Raw genomic sequence first — 16821 nt, forward strand, 5'->3', positions numbered from 1 at the left:
GGGTACTGTAGTGATAATGGGAGATTTTAATTTCCGGGATATTAATTGGTGTCATGGTTTAAAAACACCGAAAAAGGCCATACTTCCAAATGGACACAGCCAGGTCTGAAACGCTGATGAAGGCGAGTGAGCAGGTGCTTTAAATAATAATAGCCACTCCCACTAGTCTTGAGGGGAGTGGTATGTGGTGCATGGGATGTGTAGTAAGAAATAATAAATGAATAGTGTATGTGCAAGTGTAATAATGTGAGTGAAATATAGGGGGCAGTAATGAGTGAAGTGCCTAAAAAATAAATGAATAATGGGATGCAAGTGTGTGAAACATGGAGGAATAGTGTGTAAGTCATGAGGCGCAACGTGACTAGCCAGGTAGAAGCCTATTTGTGACGCCTTGATAATTCATAGAGCGGGCTACCCTGCTTGCTAGGCCAAACAACAACACACCATGCTCTCCCAGCATCAAAGACCTGGCTGTGTCCAAAAGAAGCGAATAGAAGTAATAATGAAAAATACCTGGGGTATTAGTGATCATTTTGGCCAAAAGGACGCAAGCTCGCAATCCACGACAAGGATCCCCAGACTTGCGAGTCCCTAACTGGAGCGAAAAGCTCCTGATGTACAGACAAAACAGATAAAAACAAGGACATTTATTCAAAAACACCGAAAAAGGCCATACTTCCAAATGGACACAGCCAGGTCTGAAACGCTGATGAAGGCGAGTGAGCAGGTGCTTTAAATAATAATAGCCACTCCCACTAGTCTTGAGGGGAGTGGTATGTGGTGCATGGGATGTGTAGTAAGAAATAATAAATGAATAGTGTATGTGCAAGTGTAATAATGTGAGTGAAATATAGGGGGCAGTAATGAGTGAAGTGCCTAAAAAATAAATGAATAATGGGATGCAAGTGTGTGTGAAACATGGAGGAATAGTGTGTAAGTCATGAGGCGCAACGTGACTAGCCAGGTAGAAGCCTATTTGTGACGCCTTGATAATTCATAGAGCGGGCTACCCTGCTTGCTAGGCCAAACAACAACACACCATGCTCTCCCAGCATCAAAGACCTGGCTGTGTCCAAAAGAAGCGAATAGAAGTAATAATGAAAAATACCTGGGGTATTAGTGATCATTTTGGCCAAAAGGGACTCGCAAGTCTGGGGATCCTTGTCGTGGATTGCGAGCTTGCGTCCTTTTGGCCAAAATGATCACTAATACCCCAGGTATTTTTCATTATTACTTCTATTCGCTTCTTTTGGACACAGCCAGGTCTTTGATGCTGGGAGAGCATGGTGTGTTGTTGTTTGGCCTAGCAAGCAGGGTAGCCCGCTCTATGAATTATCAAGGCGTCACAAATAGGCTTCTACCTGGCTAGTCACGTTGCGCCTCATGACTTACACACTATTCCTCCATGTTTCACACACTTGCATCCCATTATTCATTTATTTTTTAGGCACTTCACTCATTACTGCCCCCTATATTTCACTCACATTATTACACTTGCACATACACTATTCATTTATTATTTCTTACTACACATCCCATGCACCACATACCACTCCCCTCAAGACTAGTGGGAGTGGCTATTATTATTTAAAGCACCTGCTCACTCGCCTTCATCAGCGTTTCAGACCTGGCTGTGTCCATTTGGAAGTATGGCCTTTTTCGGTGTTTTTGAATAAATGTCCTTGTTTTTATCTGTTTTGGTGTCATGGTTTAGCTTCAACTGCAAAGGGGAGACATTTCCTCAACCTGTTGCAGGAAAATTTTATGGGCCAGTTTGTGGAAGACCCGACTAGAGGTGAAGCTCTGTTGGATCTGGTCATTTCTAATAATGAAGATCTTGTTGGGAATGTCAATGTTCGTGAAAACCTCGGTAACAGTGATCATAATATAGTTACATTTTACCTATACTGTAAAAAACAAACGCAGGCTGGGAGGGCAAAAACATTTAATTTTAAGAAAGCCAATTTCCCCAGGATGAGGGCTGCAATTCAGGATATGGACTGGGAAGAACTAATGTCAAATAATGGAACAAATGATAAATGGGAGATTTTCAAATCTACTTTGAGTTATTATAGTGCAAAATTTATTCCTATAGGTAACAAGTATAAACGACTCAAATTAAACCCCACATGGCTTACACCTTCTGTGAAAGGGGCAATACATGACAAAAAAAGGGCATTTAAAAAATACAAATCTGAGGGTACAGCTGTAGCCTTTGTAAAATATAAAGAGCTTAATAAAATCTGTAAAAATGTAATAAAATTAGCAAAAATACAAAATGAAAGGCAGGTGGCCAAGGATAGTAAAACAAATCCCAAAAAATTCTTCAAGTATATAAATGCTAAAAAGCCAAGGTCTGAACATGTAGGACCCCTAGATAATGGTAATGGGGAGTTGATCACAGGGGATCAAGAGAAGGCAGAGTTACTAAATGGGTTCTTTATCTCTGTATATACTACTGAAGAAAGAGCAGCTGATGTAGCCGCTGCCAGTGCTGTTAATATATCAGTTGATATACTGAATTGGATGAATGTAGAGATGGTCCAAGCTAAATTAAATAAAATAAATGTGCACAAGGCCCCGGGACCAGATGGGTTACACCCTAGAATTCTTAAAGAGCTTAGTTCAGTTATTTCTGTCCCCCTTTTCATAATATTCAGAGAATCTCTAGTGACTGGTATAGTGCCAAGGGACTGGCGCAGCGCAAATGTGGTGCCTATTTTCAAAAAGGGCTCTAGGTCTTCCCCAGGTAATTATAGACCAGTAAGCTTAACATCCATCGTGGGGAAAATGTTTGAGGGGCTATTGAGGGACTATATACAGGATTATGTGACAATAAATAGCATTATAAGTGACAGCCAGCACGGTTTTACTAAGGACAGAAGTTGTCAAACTAACCTAATCTGTTTTTATGAAGAGGTGAGCAGAAGTCTAGACAGAGGGGCCACTGTGGATTTAGTGTTTTTGGACTTTGCAAAGGCATTTGACACTGTCCCCCATAGACGCCTAATGGGTAAATTAAGGAGTATAGGTTTAGAAAATATAGTTTGTAATTGGATTGAGAATTGGCTCAAGGACCGTATCCAGGGAGTTGTGGTCAATGATTCCTTCTCTGAATGGTCACTGGTTATAAGTGGTGTACCCCAGGATTCAGTGCTGGGACCACTATTATTCAACTTATTTATTAATGATATAGAGGATGCGATTAATAGCACTATTTCTATTTTTGCAGATGACACCAAGCTATGTAATATAGTTCAGTCTATGGAAGATGTTCATGAATTGCAGGCAGATTTAAACAAACTAAGTGTTTGGGCGTCCACTTGGCAGATGAAGTTTAATGTAGATAAATGTAAAGTTATGCATCTGGATACCAACAACCTGCATGCATCATATGTCCTAGGGGGAGCTACACTAGCGGATTCACTTGTTGAGAAGGATCTGGGTGTACTTGTAAATCATAAACTCAATAACAGCATGCAGTGTCAATCAGCTGCTTCAAAGGCCAGCAGGATATTGTCGTGTATTAAAAGAGGCATGGACTCGCGGGACAGGGATGTAATATTACCAATTTCCCCAGGATGAGGGCTGCAATTCAGGATATGGACTGGGAAGAACTAATGTCAAATAATGGAACAAATGATAAATGGGAGATTTTCAAATCTACTTTGAGTTATTATAGTGCAAAATTTATTCCTATAGGTAACAAGTATAAACGACTCAAATTAAACCCCACATGGCTTACACCTTCTGTGAAAGGGGCAATACACGACAAAAAAAGGGCATTTAAAAAATACAAATCTGAGGGTACAGCTGTAGCCTTTGTAAAATATAAAGAGCTTAATAAAATCTGTAAAAATGTAATAAAATTAGCAAAAATACAAAATGAAAGGCAGGTGGCCAAGGATAGTAAAACAAATCCCAAAAAATTCTTCAAGTATATAAATGCTAAAAAGCCAAGGTCTGAACATGTAGGACCCCTAGATAATGGTAATGGGGAGTTGATCACAGGGGATCAAGAGAAGGCAGAGTTACTAAATGGGTTCTTTAGCTCTGTATATACAACTGAAGAAAGAGCAGCTGATGTAGCCGCTGCCAGTGCTGTTAATATATCAGTTGATATACTGAATTGGATGAATGTAGAGATGGTCCAAGCTAAATTAAATAAAATAAATGTGCACAAGGCCCCGGGACCAGATGGGTTACACCCTAGAATTCTTAAAGAGCTTAGTTCAGTTATTTCTGTCCCCCTTTTCATAATATTCAGAGAATCTCTAGTGACTGGTATAGTGCCAAGGGACTGGCGCAGCGCAAATGTGGTGCCTATTTTCAAAAAGGGCTCTAGGTCTTCCCCAGGTAATTATAGACCAGTAAGCTTAACATCCATCGTGGGGAAAATGTTTGAGGGGCTATTGAGGGACTATATACAGGATTATGTGACAATAAATAGCATTATAAGTGACAGCCAGCACGGTTTTACTAAGGACAGAAGTTGTCAAACTAACCTAATCTGTTTTTATGAAGAGGTGAGCAGAAGTCTAGACAGAGGGGCCGCTGTGGATTTAGTGTTTTTGGACATTGCAAAGGCATTTGACACTGTCCCCCATAGACGCCTAATGGGTAAATTAAGGAGTATAGGTTTAGAAAATATAGTTTGTAATTGGATTGAGAATTGGCTCAAGGACCGTATCCAGGGAGTTGTGGTCAATGATTCCTTCTCTGAATGGTCACTGGTTATAAGTGGTGTACCCCAGGATTCAGTGCTGGGACCACTATTATTCAACTTATTTATTAATGATATAGAGGATGCGATTAATAGCACTATTTCTATTTTTGCAGATGACACCAAGCTATGTAATATAGTTCAGTCTATGGAAGATGTTCATGAATTGCAGGCAGATTTAAACAAACTAAGTGTTTGGGCGTCCACTTGGCAGATGAAGTTTAATGTAGATAAATGTAAAGTTATGCATCTGGGTACCAACAACCTGCATGCATCATATGTCCTAGGGGGAGCTACACTAGCGGATTCACTTGTTGAGAAGGATCTGGGTGTACTTGTAAATCATAAACTCAATAACAGCATGCAGTGTCAATCAGCTGCTTCAAAGGCCAGCAGGATATTGTCGTGTATTAAAAGAGGCATGGACTCGCGGGACAGGGATGTAATATTACCAATTTCCCCAGGATGAGGGCTGCAATTCAGGATATGGACTGGGAAGAACTAATGTCAAATAATGGAACAAATGATAAATGGGAGATTTTCAAATCCACTTTGAGTTATTATAGTGCAAAATTTATTCCTATAGGTAACAAGTATAAACGACTCAAATTAAACCCCACATGGCTTACACCTTCTGTGAAAGGGGCAATACATGACAAAAAAAGGGCATTTAAAAAATACAAATCTGAGGGTACAGCTGTAGCCTTTGTAAAATATAAAGAGCTTAATAAAATCTGTAAAAATGTAATAAAATTAGCAAAAATACAAAATGAAAGGCAGGTGGCCAAGGATAGTAAAACAAATCCCAAAAAATTCTTCAAGTATATAAATGCTAAAAAGCCAAGGTCTGAACATGTAGGACCCCTAGATAATGGTAATGGGGAGTTGATCACAGGGGATCAAGAGAAGGCAGAGTTACTAAATGGGTTCTTTAGCTCTGTATATACAACTGAAGAAAGAGCAGCTGATGTAGCCGCTGCCAGTGCTGTTAATATATCAGTTGATATACTGAATTGGATGAATGTAGAGATGGTCCAAGCTAAATTAAATAAAATAAATGTGCACAAGGCCCCGGGACCAGATGGGTTACACCCTAGAATTCTTAAAGAGCTTAGTTCAGTTATTTCTGTCCCCCTTTTCATAATATTCAGAGAATCTCTAGTGACTGGTATAGTGCCAAGGGACTGGCGCAGCGCAAATGTGGTGCCTATTTTCAAAAAGGGCTCTAGGTCTTCCCCAGGTAATTATAGACCAGTAAGCTTAACATCCATCGTGGGGAAAATGTTTGAGGGGCTATTGAGGGACTATATACAGGATTATGTGACAATAAATAGCATTATAAGTGACAGCCAGCACGGTTTTACTAAGGACAGAAGTTGTCAAACTAACCTAATCTGTTTTTATGAAGAGGTGAGCAGAAGTCTAGACAGAGGGGCCGCTGTGGATTTAGTGTTTTTGGACTTTGCAAAGGCATTTGACACTGTCCCCCATAGACGCCTAATGGGTAAATTAAGGAGTATAGGTTTAGAAAATATAGTTTGTAATTGGATTGAGAATTGGCTCAAGGACCGTATCCAGGGAGTTGTGGTCAATGATTCCTTCTCTGAATGGTCACCGGTTATAAGTGGTGTACCCCAGGATTCAGTGCTGGGACCACTATTATTCAACTTATTTATTAATGATATAGAGGATGGGATTAATAGCACTATTTCTATTTTTGCAGATGACACCAAGCTATGTAATATAGTTCAGTCTATGGAAGATGTTCATGAATTGCAGGCAGATTTAAACAAACTAAGTGTTTGGGCGTCCACTTGGCAGATGAAGTTTAATGTAGATAAATGTAAAGTTATGCATCTGGGTACCAACAACCTGCATGCATCATATGTCCTAGGGGGAGCTACACTGGCGGATTCACTTGTTGAGAAGGATCTGGGTGTACTTGTAAATCATAAACTCAATAACAGCATGCAGTGTCAATCAGCTGCTTCAAAGGCCAGCAGGATATTGTCGTGTATTAAAAGAGGCATGGACTCGCGGGACAGGGATGTAATATTACCACTTTACAAAGCATTAGTGAGGCCTCATCTAGAATATGCAGTTCAGTTCTGGGCTCCAGTTCATAGAAAGGATGCCCTGGAGTTGGAAAAAATACAAAGAAGAGCAACGAAGCTAATTAGGGGCTTGGAGAATTTAAGTTATGAGGAAAGATTGAAAGAATTAAACCTATTTAGCCTTGAAAAAAGACGACTAAGGGGGGAGATGATTAACTTATATAAATATATTAATGGCACATACAAAAAATATGGTGAAATCCTGTTCCTTGTAAAACCCCCTCAAAAAACAAGGGGGCACTCCCTCCGTCTGGAGAAAAAAAGGTTCAAGCTGCAGAGGCGACAAGCCTTCTTTACAGTGAGAACTGTGAAGCTATGGAATAGCCTACCGCAGGAGCTAGTCACAGCAGGGACAGTAGATGGCTTTAAAAAAGGGTTAGATAATTTCCTAGATCAAAAACAAAATTAGCTCCTATGTGTAGAAATTTTTCCTTCCCTTTTCCCTTCCCTTGGTTGAACTTGATGGACATGTGTCTTTTTTCAGCCGTACTAACTATGTAACTATGTTACAAGGCTTAGAACTTTAACAACAATTTCTCACATTTTCAAGAAAATGTCAAAAGGCTATTTTGTCAAGGACCAGTTCAGTTCAGAAGTGGGTTTGAGGGCCTTATGTACTAGATAGACCCCATACATCACCCCATTTTAAAAACTGCACCCTCAAAGTATTCAAAACAGCATTCAGAAAGTTTATTAACCCTTTAGGCGTTTCACAGGAATTAAAGCAAAGTAGAGGTGAAATGTACAAATGTCATTTTTTTTGCCGAAATTCATATGTAATACATTTTTTTCTGTAACACAGAAGGTTTTACCAGAGAAATGCAACTCAACAGTTATTGCCCAGATTCTGCCGTTTTTAGAAATATCCCACATGTGGCTCTAGTGTGATAATGGATTGAAGCACCGGCCTCAGAAGCAAAGGAGCACCTAGAGGATTTTGGGGTCTCCTTTTTTTAGAATATATTTTAGGCACCATGTCAGGTTTACAATTTTTATCAAAATATCGTTTGAAAAGAGAGGCAAACAGAGAATTATTTAAATATAATTTTAGGTCCCAGCAAACCAAATCCAGGTCAGAAAATCGCAGGGAGGAGGCTCCCCACCAGTCACAGTATTGTATAGTTTGGCAATGGATGCGCCAAGATCCCTGGGACGTTGGTATACAGCCAGCCCAGCGAAAATCCACGCATCCCCCGCCAAGTAAAAATGGTAAGCATGTCATAGAAACATGTTACATTTTCACAGTAATGTATAGTTTGGCAATGGATGCGCCGTTTCATTCAGTCCCATTTAATACAGGTGTTTCACATCAAGCAACTCGCCACTCAGTCGCGTTTAGACACATGTGTAACTCCATATTGTAGGCTATGTTTTTCGAATGTGATGTCATATAAGCTTATGTAGATGTAATTTGTAGGCAGAACCAGCTCAAGGTTCATGTGGGCCCTTGGGCGCCACAGACTTAGTGGGCCCCTTTGCGGGTAAACTCATGGCGGAAGTTAAACAGCTGAAAAGGGTAATTTGTTACCCCTTATAGAAGTAATGCCCACAGTTTGTGAACCCATATATTTAGTACTCCTGTAAATAGTGCCACTGTGCCCCTTGTAGGTAGTGCCAGACAGCACCCTTCCCAACTAGGGCCACACAGCCCCCCTTGCTGCCATTCGGGCTCCCTCTAGGAGTGGAACGCGCAGGCCGACCGATGCTGACGCTGTGGCCCGGGGATTCCTTTCTTGGAGGAGCCCCTGACATCACTGCCCATATATGGTCAGTGATGTCAAGTGCTGCCTCTACAAGCGTAATCCTCGGCCAGAGCGTTGCCAACGCTATGGCTGGTAAAATCACTCCTTGAGGAGTCATGACGGCAGTTTCATCATCCGGCGGCCAAGTGGGCCACCCGACGAGTAGTGGGCCCCAGAAACTTCACCGGGTGCTGACACCAGCCCTGTGTGTAGGTTTCCTTTTTTAAATTTCAAAAATGTCACAAGTATATATGTTTGTGTGTGTGTGTGTGTGTCTATCTGTGTCTGAAAATATAGACTTACGATCGTAGCTCCCTGCTAGGAATAAGGAAAGCCAGCTCCTCAAAGTGAGCAATTGTGGCATGCCGAGATGGAGAGGAGCCACTTTTCGTTTGTTTCGCCAGTTGCTTCCTGAATCTATCGCGTACTGTACGACACCGGTTCTGCACGTCATTTTCTGCAAATGTTAGAAACAATATAAAATGAGGACACGGGGATGATGTGAGGTGTATCCCGAACAATCACTTATAATGCCCTATTCTGAGGATAGGCCATCAATCCACCAACATCACTGGGTCATTTGTAGCCTATACAGTGTATATGGCCTAAAGTTTGAATAAACGCTAGAGCAACTTCTGACATGTCATAGTGAGATGACAGAAGTTGGTCTAACGTTTAGGTAACCTTTAACCCCTTAATGACCGGGCCTGAAAAGACCTTAATGACCAAGCCAGATTTGTTAAATCTGGTATGTCTGACTTTATCAGAGAATAACTGTGCGAAAGTTTTGAATATCCAAGTAATTCTGACATTGTTTTTTCGTCACATGTTGTACTTTATTTTAGTGGTAAAAGTAGACTGATACGATTTGCGGAAATTAATGAAAAAATAGAAAAATTGAAGACATTTTGGAAAAATTATCATTTTTCCCTATTTTTAACCGCAATATGTCACATATGTACATACATACTGTACAACTTTTTTTTATTAAATATATATTTCTATCTCTTTACTCTATTTTGGCAGCACTTTTGAAAAAAATATTTTTTGGAGCAATTTAGAAGACTTACAAATTTAGTAATCATTTTATACATTTTGAAGTACATTTTGTTTAAATGCACCAAGCCAGGTTTTCAGAGGCTCATAGGTGTCAGAATGGTGGAAACCCCCACAAGTGACCCCATTTTGAAAATTACACCCCTTAAGGTATTTATTAAGGGGTGTTGTAAGTATTTTGACCCCACAGTTTTTTTGTAAGAATTCATGCAAAGCAGGCGTAAAAAAATATAATTTCACTTTTTTCATAAAAGTATCAATTTGAAGACCGATTTCTTTGTAAAGCGACCATGAGAATGAAGAAACTAACCCCAAAATCTATCCCCCTGTTTCTCCTGCTTTCAAAAATGCCCACATTGTGACCCTAATGCGTTGCCTGGACACACGGCAGGGCCCGAAAGGAAGGGAGCAACCGGAGGCATTCAGGTCTCATATTTTGCTTGAAAATGTTTTAGGCCCCACTGTACATTTGGAGAGGTTTTGAACTACCAGAACGATAGAAACTCCCCATAAACGACCCCATGTAGAAAACTAGACCCCTTAAGTTATTTATCTAGGGGTGTAGTGAGTATTTTGACCCCACAGTTTTCTGCTAAATTTAATGCATAGCAGGTGAAATTAAAAAAAACAACACTTTTTATATAAAAGTATCACTTTGAAGACCAATTTCTTTGTAAAGCGACAATGAGAATGAAGAAACACACCCCAAAATCTATCACCCTGTTTCTCCTGTATTCAAAAATATCCCCATTGTGGCCCTAATGTGTTTCCTGGACACACGGCAGGACCCAAAAGGAAGGGAGCACCTGGGGGCTTTCAGGACACACATTTTGCTTGAAAATGTTTGAGGCCCCATTACACATTTATTTTTTTCCTCAAATAGTTCATTTTTATCACATATTTATCACAAAGTGCATGCAACTGGTGAAGTACTCCTTAAAGGTATTACCATTGTATGCCTTAGTATAGAAATATGCCGAATACTCATCATTGGGGGACAAACAGAAGGAGAAGTGAAGTGGATTTCATGTTTTTATAACTTTTTGTGGAAAAGGAGAGGATTCTACTTTTCTAGATTGAGAAATATATGTCCCTAACAGTTTCTACACCCTATGACTATGTCGTGCTAAGAAAGCAGCTGTCCTGCAATCATGTCAGTCCATAGACATTATGATTATCAACCCGCTCTGACATATAGTAAGTTAGAGTGGGAAAATGTATTAAACTGTTAGCGGAAAAAGGCAATATATAAAAAAAAAAAGGAGGAAGAATGTATCCAGCTATGTGGAAAACTAGAGCATGTTCACAGGATGAAAGAAAATTTGTAGGGCTGTAATGACTTTATTATTCAAAGTGACTGGTCATACAACGTCTCTTTAGCTCCATCAATCCCTATATAAGGGACGAATGTGCCAAGTAACGCGGTACACCATAACAAGCCCCTGCCTGGCAAGGTAGGAACCGCCATGTGCACAAAACAACCAATCACCTGTAGAATATATAAAGGGGCAGTGTCCCACACCGTATGTATAGATACAGTAAAGGACCACTACTCCCCAAATTAATGTCGCTATTTCTAGAAGTATTGTCGGGTGTAAGAGGTCCACCAAAAACCCGAACGAAACTGTAAGGCTATGTTCACACGGAGTATTTTGGGGGAGGAATATCTGCCTCAAAGCTCCAAACGGAATTTTGAGGCAGATATTCCTCCCCCAAAATACTCCGTGTGAATAGCAATTATCGCGCCGTTTTTCGCCCGCGGCCATTGAGCGCCGCGGGCATAAAACACGCTTTCTCCTGCCTCCCATTGAAGTCAATGGGAGGTCGGACGCGGAAGCGCCCGAAGATAGGGCATGTCGCTTCTTTTTCCAGCGAGGCAGTTTTACTGAAAATCAATGGGAGGCGTTCTCGGGCCGTTTCTGCCGAGTTTTGCGACGCGGTTTCCGCGTCAAAAAACTCGGCAAAAGACCCCGTGTGAACATAGCCTAATAAAGCCCATAGTGTATTGATAAGGAACAGCTTATTAGAAATCCTCAGAATAAAAAGAAAAAATTATGCCGCATCCCCAGTGAGTAACAGCTATTTATGGCAGGACATAGTCATAACGGAAAAGGAAATAAAAAGCTTTCAGGGCACAATTTTATCTTGAATGAATTTCAGGGCCTTATTCCACTTTCTATAACTCGGTTATATCCCAAAATTACTCAATCTAGAAAAGTATATTTCCCTCCCTCCCAAAAAAAGTGATAAAAAAAAGAAATCTCTAAAAGAACCCTAAATTTTGGCATCTCCTAAATATACAGCGAAGCTGCTTCCCTAGAAAAAAAAAAAAAAAAAGAGGTGTAAAGAAAAATAAAATCCTAAATAAATTCTGCATTTTAACTTTTATAGCTCACAAAAGAAAATTAGTAATGTGCGACGGTATGATAGATTTCAAAACAGGGACTTATGCATAGACCAGGGTTGGAAGGACAAGCGGAACAATAATATCGTGACTCACTTCGCTGTCCTCGTTTGCTGCAGACCCGACACCGTTTTTTGGGGTATTTTTGGTTAGGTGTTGAAGGGATGGGGTGTAAAAAATGTTTTTCAACAAGTCGGCGTACATCCTCTGACTCATGGACTACTCTCTGGTCTGCAGATTGAAATAGGAGATCTTCAATCACTTTCTCCTGAAATTCAAAGAATGTAGCCCTGCCCGCTGATTTTTTTGTACAGGACAAATGCATTGTGCATTGCAACCTGGATGAGGTATATTGCCACTTTCTTATACCATGTTCTGGTTTTCCTTTTAACCAGATAAGGTTGTAAAATCTGGTCGCACAAATCTATCCCACGCATGAATTTGTTATAGCCGATGACACACACAGGCTTTTGTCTATCTGCAGAGGCCCCACGTTCTCTAACGCTGGGTTCACACGAACTATTTTCAGACGTAAACGAGGCGTATTATGCCTTGTTTTACGTCTGAAAATAGGGCTACAATACGTCGGCAAACATCTGCCCATTCATTTGAATGGGTTTGCCGACGTATTGTGCAGACAACCTGTCATTTACGCGTCGTCGTTTGACAGCTGTCAAACGACGACGCATAAAAATACAGCCTCGTCAAAAGAAGTGCAGGACACTTCTTTCAGACGTAATTTGAGCCATTCTTCATTGAACTCAATGAAGAGCAGCTCAAAATTTACGGCTGTCAGAGAAGCTGTTATGGCAGGAAGGAGGTGAAGGGAACAAGTGAGCCCTAATCTACCCACCGCCCTGTCCCTGCCTACTTGCAACGACCCGCCCTAGGCGACGGGTACAACTTGGCGGCGGTCCCTACGCTGTCTAAGTGCAAGGGAATACAAACAGGGAACAAGCAAGGGAAGGGGCAGTAGCCCACGGAACGCCGCGAGGAAACGGAGCAGTGAATGAGCCAGTCAGGATCAGGATGTAGTGGAGTATACAAACGGGAGCACGGAGCAGGAAGCAAGCCAGGGGCAGAGCGAAGCAGGATAAACGGAACTGAAGCAAGGCAGAAGCACGGCAGAAGCAGGCTGGAGCAAGGCAGCAGTGGGGCCAGGAATCCAAGAAGAATAACAAGCAAAGAGGAAGAGAAAACAGCAGGTATAAATGGACAGGGGGCGGAGCTAACTCCGACTGACCAGGCCGCGATAGGCTCTCCCACTCCTGAGCCTGCCACCCTGATTGGTGGGAGCCGGTGTCAGTCTCAGAGGTCTGGCCTCAGGTGTCGACTGATTAATCCTGGGAGTATACTTAGACGTAATGCCTGGCAGATCCTTTACAGTACTCCTCCTTTTATGAGGGGCCACCGGACCCTTACTAAGAGGACCCGGTTTAGTGGGGAAGAGAAGGTGGAACCTCCTGATCAATACCCCAGCGTGAACATCTCGAGCAGGTACCCAAGTCCTCTCCTCCGGCCCGTATCCTCTCCAATGGACCAGGTACTGGAGGGAGCCCTGGATCATCCTACTGTCCACAATCTTGGCCACCTCGAATTCCACCCCCTCAGGGGTGAGAACGGGAACAGGAGGTTTCCTCGAGGGGGACCAGGACGGGGAGCAGGGTTTAAGGAGGGAGGCATGGAAGACGTCGTGTATGCGAAAGGATGGGGGCAGCTCCAGACGGAAGGATACAGGATTGAGGACTTCAATGACCTTATAAGGTCCAATAAATCGGGGAGCAAACTTCCTGGACGGGACCTTAAGGCGCAAGTTCCTCAACGACAACCACACCAGATCCCCGACGACAAACCGGGGGTTAGCAGAACGTCTACAATCAGCCTGAATCTTTTGTACGCTCTGGGACGCCTCTAGGTTCTTCTGAACCTGGGCCCAGACTGTGCACAGTTCCCGATGAACGTCCTCTACCTCGGGATTATTGGAACAACCAGGGGAAATGGAGGAGAACCTTGGATTAAACCCGAAATTAAAGAAAAACGGGGAGACCCCTGACGAGTTACTGACCCGGTTATTCAGGGAAAATTCGGCGAGGGGAAGGAATGAGACCCAATCAAATTGACAGTCAGAGATGAAACACCTTAAATATTGTTCCAGGGATTGGTTAGTCCTTTCCGTTTGGCCATTAGTTTCGGGATGGAAGGCGGAGGAGAAGGACAGATCAATCTCCAACTTTTTACAAAAAGCTCTCCAAAATAAGGAAAAAAATTGTACCCCTCTGTCAGAAACGATATTGACTGGGGCCCCATGGAGACGCAGAATGTGTTTAACAAACAAAGAAGCTAACGTCTTGGCGTTAGGTAGTTTCTTAAGGGGCACAAAGTGGCACATCTTGCTGAAGCGGTCTACTACCACCCACACCACCGACTTGCCCTGAGATGGAGGCAAATCGGTGATAAAATCCATGGAGATATGGGTCCAAGGTCTCTGGGGAATGGGCAAGGAACGTAGTAAGCCCGCAGGTCGGGACCTAGGGGTCTTGGACCTAGCACAGACCTCACAAGCCGCGACGTAAGCCCTAACGTCTTTAGGCAACCCAGGCCACCAATAGTTTCTGGTAATGAGGAGTTTGGTACCCAAGATGCCAGGATGACCAGATAGTGCGGAGTCATGGTTTTCCCTGAGTACCCTTAGCCGGTATTGCAGGGGGACAAACAGTTTGTCCCCAGGGAGGTTCCCGGGAGCTGAACCTTGATCAGCCGCGATGTCAGAGGCTAAATCAGAATCAGTGGCAGAAACAATTATACCAGGGGGTAAAATACAAGCAGGATCCTTCTCAGAAGGAGGATTGGCCATGAAACTACGTGACAGTGCATCAGCCTTAATATTTTTGGACCCAGCCCTATAGGTAACCAAGAAATTAAATCTGGTAAAGAATAGTGCCCAATGAGCTTGTCTAGGATTAAGCCTCCGGGCAGATTCTAGGAAAACCAGATTCTTGTGGTCAGTAAGGACCGTTACCTGGTGTCTGGCCCCCTCCAGGAATTGACGCCACTCTTCAAAAGCCCATTTAATGGCTAAAAGTTTGCGGTTGCCAATATCATAGTTACTCTCCGTGGGCGAAAACTTCCTAGAGAAGTAAGCACAGGGGCGGAGATGGGTGAGGGAGCTGGTACCCTGGGACAAGACGGCCCCCACTCCCACCTCGGACGCGTCAACCTCCACAATAAATGGCTCCCTTTGGTTGGGCTGAACCAGCCCGGGGGCCGAGATAAAGCACTTCTTGAGGGTCTCAAAAGCCTGGACGGCCTCAGGGGGCCAATGGAGGACATCAGCACCCTTGCGAGTGAGGTCCGTAAAAGGCTTAGCGACGACCGAGAAGTTGGCAATAAATCTCCTGTAATAGTTAGCGAACCCCAAAAAACACTGTAGCGCCTTCAGGGAGGCAGGTTGGACCCATTCCGCCACAGCCTGAACCTTGGCAGGGTCCATGCGGAATTCATGAGGAGTGAGGATTTGACCTAAAAATGGTATCTCCTGTACCCCAAACACACATTTTTCGGTCTTGGCAAACAGATTATTTTCCCGGAGGACCTGGACCTTCCTGACATGCTCCACGTGGGACGACCAGTCCTTGGAAAACACCAGTATGTCATCAAGGTACACTACAAGAAAATTACCCAGGTAATCTCTCAGAATTTCATTAATAAAATTCTGGAAGACGGCAGGGGCATTACACAACCCAAAGGGCATGACTAGGTATTCGAAATGACCTTCGGGCGTGTTGAACGCAGTTTTCCACTCATCCCCCTCTTTGATGCGGATAAGGTTATATGCCCCCCGTAGATCGAACTTAGAGAACCATTGGGCCCCCTGAACCTGATTAAAAAGATCCGGAATCAAAGGAAGGGGATACTGGTTCCTTACTGTGACCTTATTCAAGTTCCGATAATCAATGCACGGCCTAAGACCACCATCTTTCTTCCCCACGAAGAAGAAGCCAGCACCTACAGGAGAAGTCGAGGGGCGAATGAAACCCTTGGCCAGGCATTCTTGGATATACTCCCTCATAGCTTTACGTTCAGGACATGAAAGATTAAATATCCTCCCCTTAGGAAGCTTGGCACCAGGCACCAAATCGATGGCGTAATTGTAATCTCTATGAGGGGGCAACACCTCGGAGGCCTCCTTAGAAAACACATCAGCGAAGTCCTGAACAAACTCAGGAAGCGTGTTTACCTCCTCCCGGGGAGAAATAGAGTTAACCGAAAGACATGACATCAGGCAATCACTACCCCATTTGGTGAGATCCCCAGTATTCCAATCAAACGTGGGATTATGCAGCTGCAACCAGGGAAGACCTAATACCAGATCGGACGATAATCCCTGCATCACCAGTACAGAGCACTGCTCCAAATGCATGGAGCCAATAAGGAGTTCAAAAACAGGAGTATGCTGAGTAAAATAACCATTAGCAAGAGGAGTGGAGTCGATACCCACTACCGGGATAGGATAAGGTAAATCAATAAAAGGCATTTTTAGAGACATAGCAAATTCCACAGACATGATATTAGCAGATGAGCCAGAATCCACTGCCAGTGGCAGACCGGCCAGCAAACGAGACCTGAAATGGAAGCAAAATTTTATTGCGTTTCGTATTAACGGGAAATACCTGTGCGCCCAAGTGACCTCCCCCATGATCACTTAGGCGCGGAAGTTTTCCGGCTGCTTATTCTTGCGCCTGGGACAGGTGTTCAGTAGATGCTTGTCGTCCCCACAATAGA

This window comes from Rhinoderma darwinii, chromosome 4 (assembly GCF_050947455.1).
Source record: "Rhinoderma darwinii isolate aRhiDar2 chromosome 4, aRhiDar2.hap1, whole genome shotgun sequence".
Classification (NCBI taxonomy): Eukaryota; Metazoa; Chordata; class Amphibia; order Anura; family Rhinodermatidae; genus Rhinoderma; species Rhinoderma darwinii.